Raw genomic sequence first — 9,295 nt, 5'->3', positions numbered from 1 at the left:
ATTCCCTTTTACTGCTCTTAGACCAGCCTGTGAAGGATCGAGGGGTGCACGCTACTCAATTTTCTGTCCCAAGATCTTCAGCACCACTACTCACTCTGTACCTCGCTCACCTGAACCACAGCAGCCAGTACTTCTGTAGACCTAAGTGCACGTGAGGTTCTGCTCCGAGCGAACTGTGTGGCGTATCACAGCGCGATCCAGCGAAGCTGTGCTACCATCGCCACCACTTTCTAGGCGAGGCACTTGAGGTAAAGAGCACGTAAGCGGTCTGCAAGAACGCTCAGAGACGCAAGTTTCTTAAAGGGAAAAGACAGTTTACTTGCAAAGAAGTTCCGAGGGAATCAGACTTTCGGACCAGCTCACCAAATTTTAAAAAACATAACAGGTATTTAAAGGAAAAGATGCAATGTGACCAACTTTACACATTAGACTGGTCATGGCTGAAAAACCCCGATTTTCTTATAGGCTATCACATCCCCAAATGCCATGACATATCTTCAGGATCATCGCTGCTAAAGACAGAGATACTGTTGTTTTCATTCAGGAGAATGTTTGCTATAGAATGGAAGACAAGCATTTTTTTCGAAATAAGTGCCTTATTCTTTCCTAGATTCTCAAATGGAGACATAAACGAGCACCTTTCCAAACTCCCATGTTATAAGTGAAAAAGACCATTGTTACTGCAATCAATTTATTGACTCATGTATCTGAGAATATTCTTTCAAAGAGGGTAACTGAATATGTAATAAAAGAGTCATACATACACGTATACATTTAGATATGGATATACATATCTGAATACAGATATTGAACTAGAGACACAGCAACACGTATACATTTAGATATGGATATACATATCTGAATACAGATATTGAACTAGAGACACAGCAACCGAGACAGACGTAAAGTAAAAAGAGAGAGAACTGGACCAGTGGCTTTCAACAAGGGTGATTTTGTCCTACGGCACATATTGTAATGTCTGGAGATATTTTTTTTGTCATGACTGGGGGTAGGAGGGATGCTACTGGTATCTAGTGGGTAAAGACCAGGGATGCTGCTGAACATCCAACAATGCACAGCACAGACCCCATAACAAAGGATAATCTGGCCCCAAAGGTCAGTAGTGCCAAGGTTGAGAAACCATGAACTAGACACCCTTGAATCATACACATACAGACATATATATGGAAGAAAACATTTTGGCCCTAACTTCATACGGCTGTTCAAAAAAGAAGAAACTTCCTCCTTTTTTGTCAAAATTGTGGAGTAATAAATGGGACTAGAGTATGCCAATCTTGCCCAATAAAAAACAGGTTTAAAGTATTATACAAGTCCATGGCCCCTGTATAACAGAAACATCAAAATACAAATGGATGTCCATGGCTCCTGTATAACAGAAACATCAAAATACAAATGGATGTCCATGGCCCCTGTATGACAGAAACATCAAAATACAAAGAGATGTCTGTTCTCATGGAGTCTCACCTCTAAATAGGTTTCTCTCTGGTGATACTTAACAAGTGAATATATCCTGTCCAGAAGTGGTTTTTTTTATTTCTTTGCAGCTGTGAGGACATTATCTCATAATTCCAGATACAAAAATGTGGAAACAACAAAAGATGTTCCGTACTTTCTTTTAGATTCTGGCCCAATGGGAAAATAACTTCCCAGATGTAGGCCATTTCTGGAATGATCAGCAAATGGGTTTGGCTGTGCTGCTTTCAAAATGGTACAGCCAAGTGTCGAAATAAAGGAAGGAGAGGGAGAGAGGAGGGGGTGACAGAAAGGGAGAGAAAGTGCATTTCTAGTCAAAGATGCACCAGGGATACTTGCCAAACCTCTACCGAGGGCCTACCTATGTCTAAAAGAGGAAGAAAGGAACTGGGGTACATATTTTAGGTTTTAAAGGCAAAGTTCTAGTTCTGAACGGCTATAATAGCCCAAAACGTGAACGAGCAAATGAGAAGCCAAGAAAGTGTTCACCTTCAAACAATGACTATCTTTAATCGTGGACAGCATCTTGGGTGATTTCTCTGCACTTCCTTGCCACAGAAGAAATGTAAAGAAATCGCAGTTACCAAAACGTTTTAACAGTGACCGGTCTCCTACTTTCTGCTCATCGTTCCTGAAAGTAGTAACTTCTGCATAAGCTTGGCATCCTTATCGCTAACACACTTCCACTCCAGAAAGCAAGCTCCAAGGTATGCTATGTTGCAGCTCGTAACTTTACCTATATTTGAATCATCCATATGGCAGGACTGCTGGGCAAGAATGGGCCACCCCCGATGCCTGGGGGGTCTTCTGATCCTTGTTTCACACAAGGTTTCTCCTCCATGGTGAGCAAAACCCTCTTCTTGGGGGAATGGCCATCAAGGGAAGGACAGACATCAGTAAGCAGGGGCAAAAATAAGTAGCCTGTCATGATGGATAGGCATGGAAATGTGAGTATCTCAACAGAATTGTTTGTACAGAGATTTCTCAGGGAACAGTGTCATATTTTCAAATGCTTTGATGGTGATGATGGTGATGGTGGTGATGGTGATAATGATAATGGTGAGGGTGATGGTGGTGGTGACGATGATGGTGGTGATGGTGGTGATGGTGGTGATGGTGATGATGGTGGTGGTGATGGTGGTGATGGTGGTGGTGATGGTGGTGATGGTGATGGTGGTGATGGTGGTGATGGTGGTGATGGTGGTGATGGTGGTGATGGTGATGGTGATGGTGGTGATGGTGGTGATGGTGATGGTGGTGATGGTGGTGATGGTGGTGATGGCGGTGATGGTGGTGACGGTGGTGATGGTGGTGGTGATGGTGATGACGGTGGTGATGATGGTGGTGGTGGTGGTGATGGTGATGGTGGTGATGATGGTGATGGTGGTGATGGTGATGGTGGTGATGGTGATGACGGTGGTGGTGATGGTGGTGGTGATGGTGGTGATGGTGGTGATGGTGGTGATGGTGGTGATGGTGATGGTGGTGATGGTGATGGTGGTGATGGTGGTGGTGATGATGGTGATGGTGGTGATGGTGATGGTGGTGATGGTGATGGTGGTGATGGTGGTGGTGGTGATGGTGGTGATGGTGGTGATGGTGGTGATGGTGGTGATGGTGGTGATGGCGGTGATGGTGGTGACGGTGGTGATGGTGGTGGTGATGGTGATGACGGTGGTGATGATGGTGCTGGTGGTGGTGATGGTGATGGTGGTGATGATGGTGATGGTGATGATGGTGGTGGTGGTGATGGTGATGGTGGTGGTGATGGTGGTGGTGATGATGGTGATGGTGGTGATGGTGATGACGGTGGTGGTGATGGTGGTGGTGGTGGTGATGGTGGTGATGGTGGTGATGGTGGTGGTGGTGGTGATGACGGTGGTGATGGTGGTGGTGGTGGTGGTGGTGGTGGTGATGGTGGTGGTGGTGGTGATGGTGGTGATGGCGGTGATGGTGGTGACGGTGGTGATGGTGGTGGTGATGGTGATGACGGTGGTGATGATGGTGGTGGTGGTGGTGATGGTGATGGTGGTGATGATGGTGATGGTGGTGATGGTGATGGTGGTGATGGTGATGGCGGTGGTGGTGATGGTGGTGGTGATGGTGGTGATGGTGGTGATGGTGATGACGGTGGTGGTGATGGTGGTGGTGATGGTGGTGATGGTGGTGATGGTGGTGATGGTGGTGATGGTGGTGATGGTGGTGATGGTGGTGATGACGGTGGTGATGACGGTGGTGATGGTGGTGGTGATGGTGGTGGTGGTGGTGATGGTGGTGGTGGTGGTGGTGGTGGTGGTGGTGGTGGTGATGGTGGTGATGACGGTGATGATGGTGGTGATGATGGTGGTGGTGATGATTCCCTCATGATTGGAAATGGTCTTGGTATTTGCATTCTAAACGGGTCTGCTCATCCGTTGGAAAGCAAACTAATGATCCTGAGATGCCAGGATCCTTGCCATGTTTGGGTTGCTATAACAGCACTTGGAAACCTGTCCAGCGGCTGGGGTGACATCGCACTACAAGACGTGCATCCTCTTCAAAATCTCTCTCACTATTGCAAGCCTTTGTCAATTTTGTTTCCAGTCCACAAAGTATAACAAACAGTATAAATTTCAAAAGAGTGCTACTCATTCCAGTAGTGTAGGCATTTAAAGACAGGAATAGAGGCATTTATTTAAGTCTAGAAAGTGCTGTCTCTCTCAATTACGCATTATCAGAGAATTAAACAACAGTTGATAAACGTACATCAGATGAACCATTTATATGAACTCAAGTGAGACACAATGAGTAACAGGTAAAATCACCTTTAACCTGAAAGCTTTAGATTTGTTTTCATTTAGAATTTCTCAACTGTTTCAGTCTTTCTTTTAGAGAAGCTGTCAGTAATCTCCCAAGAATGTGATCCACCTGGTTTGTCCTCAGACAAGACCATAATTTGCATTGGAGGGAGACAGGAAGAACAAAAACACTGTGATGCGTTTCACACGTAAGAATTATTAATGCATTAGAATATTAGAGTGGGTTGAAAAAGGTGTAAACTGCAAACAGAATATGGAGAAAAGAGCTCTAAGTCGCTTAAGTGAATGAATTCCCATCATTTTTCTTGTCCCCAGCACCAGTAGGATTAACGACATTTTCATAAGGTGATGGATTACTGTGCAAAATTAATGTTTCTTGTTTCATTAAAAGGACCCTCTGTTTTGTATTTTCACTTACAGACTTATAAAATTGTCACTTCTTTGGATATAACCAGAAATTAGCTATGAAATTTAAAAAGTCATCCATGATAATCAGATACTGAATTGAGGGGAAACATCCATTTTTGTTCTCTGAAGGTTATTTGAGATCCTATGCACGCCAGTAAGAACCCGCACTTCTCTAAAATGAAGATGGCGGTCACCAGACATTACTCGACTGTTTGCAGTGGCGACGGCATATCTGCCTTATCTTTCAAAGTAGGAAGGTAATATGAAATACAAAATTATATATTTTGAGGTCACTCTAACATAATGTTATTTTCTCAAGTTGGCAGGATATTAATCACTTGGACCGAAAAGCTTATTAAATGACGAACGTTATAATTAAAACAAAAGGATAAATAGCATGTGAATTAAGAGCTTTTCTTCCCTCTTGAAGAGCCATTGTTTCTTAGATTCCCCTGAGGATAGATTTTTGCACTCTGGGGGATTAAAGAACCCCAATTCATCACCATTTTCTTTTCATGTGCAGCCTTGAGAATTTTCTAAATTCTTTTCTCAGAATTCCTTATTGTCCAACTTTTATATCTTACAGAGATGATGGAAAGAATGATAAAATGTAAACACACACACACACACTCTCCCAAAACCAAAACAAAAGCAAGAAAACTTATGACACACTGAGTTCTTAGAACTAGCTGTCACACACCTACAAGCCATGAACACCACTTGCAAATATTCCAAATGTGTCCCTCCACTGTACAAAACAGCAATGGCAGCCAAGAATGAAGGTCAAGGGTGAAGCCCTGAGACCTCTGTCATTCCCAGACAACAAACTCACCCTCCATGGCATCAAGGAGTTCAGCTGTTCGTGAAACATTCCTGCAAGGATCACAATACTACTCTATTTTGCTAGACGAGTGGGATTTTGGGTGGACCTAAACAAAATCTACTTATAAGGGGGAAAAAATCTTCATCTAAGAAATTATGATAATGTGTTAAACAATTCTCTCTAAAGATTTAAAAGATGGTTCATGATTATAACTCTCTCTTCATTTTAACACCTCTTTGCAACTATTTGTGTAAATGTCTGCCCCTCCCTCTCTCCCTCTCTCTCGTAGAAAATAATTCTTTTGTGGGCAGGAAGCACGTATCACTTATGCTGGGTCCCCAGAATCTAAGCTACCTGAAAATCAACTGTGTGTGACAGATCCATATTGGTCGGAGGAAGGACTGGGATAGACAGATGCACAGTGGATGTCATTGATGGACTGATATTTTTAATGGTTTTTTTCTATCACACCAGCAACCTTTCAATCGTCCACAGCTGTGCCACTTCGTGATGCAGTGGTACTTCCAAGAGGCAAGGAGAGACTGAGACATGGAGGTCCATTTCCCCCCAAAACTCCATGATTGTCGATGATATTACAGCTGACATTTTCACCCTGTCTTCTCTCACTGTCAACATGCTGAGAAGCAGATCATTTACTATAAATATTTGGGAACATGACAATTAGGGCTTGAGTCTCTGCTACGAAGACTTGGTTATCTCACTTCCCAATAGCTCACAACCTTCAGTTGTCGTATCTGTAAACATAAAATAACACTCCTGACCTCAAAGAGTTGCTGTGAAGGTCAAATAGATATTTTATGTGAAACTACTTTCTCAGCACCAAGATAGAAAAAAATGCGATGAACGCTCAATACCTTCTAACCTGTGGCTCAGTGATTCAGGAGAGTTTCTTACTTAGGATCCAGCCCCACCAGTCGGAACTGGGGTCCTTCCATAAGCCAAAGCATGACGGCAGGGAGATGGGAGAAGCAGCCCCCTTCTCTCCTTTTTATGCTCATCGGGGGCTTTTCCTTAGGGGTGCTGGCGAGGATCTCCACAGAGATCAACTCAGTAACGTGAGGGCAGCTGGTAGTGTGCCCTCATGTCCAACCACATCAGCAAGAAGCAGGAAGACACCTCCAAGTGGGATGGCCTGCTCTCAACCCGTCCTGCAGAACACAGCACTTGAGATTTGTCACAGCTCTTACCAACAAGTTCCCAAGGCCTGGCTGCTGGCTGGGCGGGCTGACACTGCATCCCGTCCATTAGGAGCCACCGAGAGCCCCCAACAGACAGACCAAACTCCTGCAAGACTCTGCATTTACTCACGTTGGCTGTTCTACGGTTGGAAGAGCCCAGCTTTTGAGGCTCAGCTCAAGTGTCATCTCCCCTAGCACACGTCCCCTACAGCAACAAGCCTGAGATCTCACACAGATAACTCTCCCTGAGCCCTCCCTTGTGGACTGCAGTGGTCTGTTTACAAGTCTCAGCCCCTACCAGACTATAAATCCCTCAGGATTAGGGATTTTACCACCTCATCTTTGAAATTGCAGCAATCCATCGATATTAGCTGAAATAAGTAGAAGTGATTTAAGTGACGTTTTTTGCGGGGTTTTTTTGTTTTTTAAGGGAGAAACAGACCCAGCATCTACGGTCTGAGATTTACACTAAAATGAGCCATAAACACTGCTTCCATAAATCTTTCCTTACTCATCGGCTATCAGGGGTAACCACTTTTATCCAACCTTCTCCATCACCATCAGGGAAAATGCCTCCGCTCGCTATTTTGAAACCATGTGCATAATCTTTTAAAGATATGGAGGGGACTCTAGGTCCCGGGGGATGTGGCAGCCTGGTCACTTGTTGAGTAAACACAAAGCTGGTTAATATCTGAACTAACTGGTCCTCTCTGCCTTGCTCTTAGACCTGCCAGGGGTACTGAGGTTAATGACGTCCCCTCACCCCACCTACTGTCCACCTACCAGACAACTATTGCAAGCTGGCTTTAACAGCACCGTCCTCCCTTGAGATCTGTGGAGGATTGGTTCCAGGACCCCTGTGGATACCAAATCCGTGGATGCTCAAGTCCGTTATGTAATACGGACAGCCGGTCCGTATTATAATGAGAGTATAGCCGGTCCTCTGTATCCACGGGTTCCTCACTGGCGGATTCAACCAACTGCGGATAGGCAGAACCAGAGCACACGGAGCCCCGACAATATATATTTTTTCACAGAGGCAATGAAGGCGCATGAGGTGCTTACGTCTTAGGATCAAGATTTGAGACTCTTTACTGAAATCATCAGGAGAGAAGCTAAATTCAAATAACAGAAAACGTACCGACTCAACGTGCTTCCTCGTCTAGAAGGATTCTTTTTTTAATTTGTATAAACTCTCACGTTCTTTTTTTTTTTAAAGGGAATGGTGGATTACAAAACAGAAACAGACTCACAGACTTAGAAAACAAACTTATGGTTACCAAAGGGGAAAGGAGGCGGAGGGATACATTAGGAGTTGGGGATTAACATGTACACACTACCATTCAGTATGTGAAATACAGCATCACCAAGGACCTGCTGTATAGCACAGGGAACTCTACTCAATGTTCTGTAATAACCTATACGGGAAAAGAATCGGAAAAAGAATGGATATATGTATATGTATAACTGATTCACTTTGCTGTACGCCTGAAACTACACAACACTGTATATCAACTATACTCCAGTGTAAAATAAAAATTAAGTTAAAACAATAAACAATAAGAAAACCAGCAAAGGGGGTAGTGGGGAAAGTCTGAGCTGAGAGTTGCGAACGCTGGGTTATACCTTTACTTCTACTATCTGTTATGTGCATGTGCTTGAATGAATCATTCCTATAAGCATCAAGCTATCTGATCTGCAAAACAAAAGGGTTGAATTCGATGAGGTATCTGAAGGTAGGTGTCTGAGGTTGGGTTTCCTGGAAGCTGAGGCTGAAAGGGGTCTTTCTGTGAATGTGATGTATCGGGGGGAAGCTCTCAGTGGAAGGGGAGGGAAGGATGCAGGAGGACCTGAGTAGGGATGTGGTCTCGGCTAGAGACCTGATAAGCCTGGCCCTGTGCAATGCTTTGGAGCATAAATTGTACCAGAGTTGATCCCAGCAGAGGGCTGGCCTCCTGTATCCCCCAGCGGTGAGCCAATGGCCATGACCTGCCCTCATCAGGGAAGGAGGGTACACTGCCCTGCTGGCAAGATGGTGCCAAGGGGCTAAAGGTTAGTCTCTCAAGGGGAGCAGCTGTAAGCTATTAGCTGCCGATCCAGGAGCCAGGGGGCTGGCGGGGTGAGCGACAGAAAGTCACCAACAGCGTCTCCCGAGAAGGAATAGGTGTCTATGACCCATTTCCAATATTCAGAGACTCCAAAACAAATTACACGTTCTCCTAAGATAGGTGGTACAAAAATAACTAAAATGTCAAGAATGTCAGTTTTATCAGTCTACTGTGGTAACGTGGGCGACCTCACGCTGATCTGAAGTTTGAAGGAGTTATGGATATCTTTGATTAATGTGAAGAGGAAAATCTAGGTCATACTTAATAAAGGCCATATGTTGATAGACAACATACTTTCAAAATATGGAGCGCAGGGTGAGTGGAAATGTTGAAAGGTGGCTGGCTTCAGCACTCGAAAGGACTTGGAGCTCAGACACTGCACCAACAGTATGAGTTATGGGGTAATTGACAAAGCATTCCAACAGGGCGTTTGCTATTTTCACCAGTACTATTGTGCATATAAAA

At 44.4% G+C, this 9,295-nt stretch overlaps 1 protein-coding gene across 1 annotated transcript in view; it reads right to left on the bottom strand.

Annotated features, from left to right (window-relative positions):
- ANOS1 (anosmin 1) overlaps window positions 1-9,295 on the bottom strand; it is a 193,339-nt gene that overhangs the window by 177,521 nt on the left and 6,523 nt on the right. The window lies entirely within an intron of this gene.

This window comes from Delphinapterus leucas, chromosome X (genome assembly GCF_059928025.1).
Source record: "Delphinapterus leucas isolate spDelLeu-1000000601 "Yukka" chromosome X, BTC_Dleu_Yukka2, whole genome shotgun sequence".
Lineage (NCBI taxonomy): Eukaryota > Metazoa > Chordata > Mammalia > Artiodactyla > Monodontidae > Delphinapterus > Delphinapterus leucas.
Note: the sequence above shows the minus strand (reverse complement) of the source record. Positions and strands in the feature narration are given on the sequence as shown.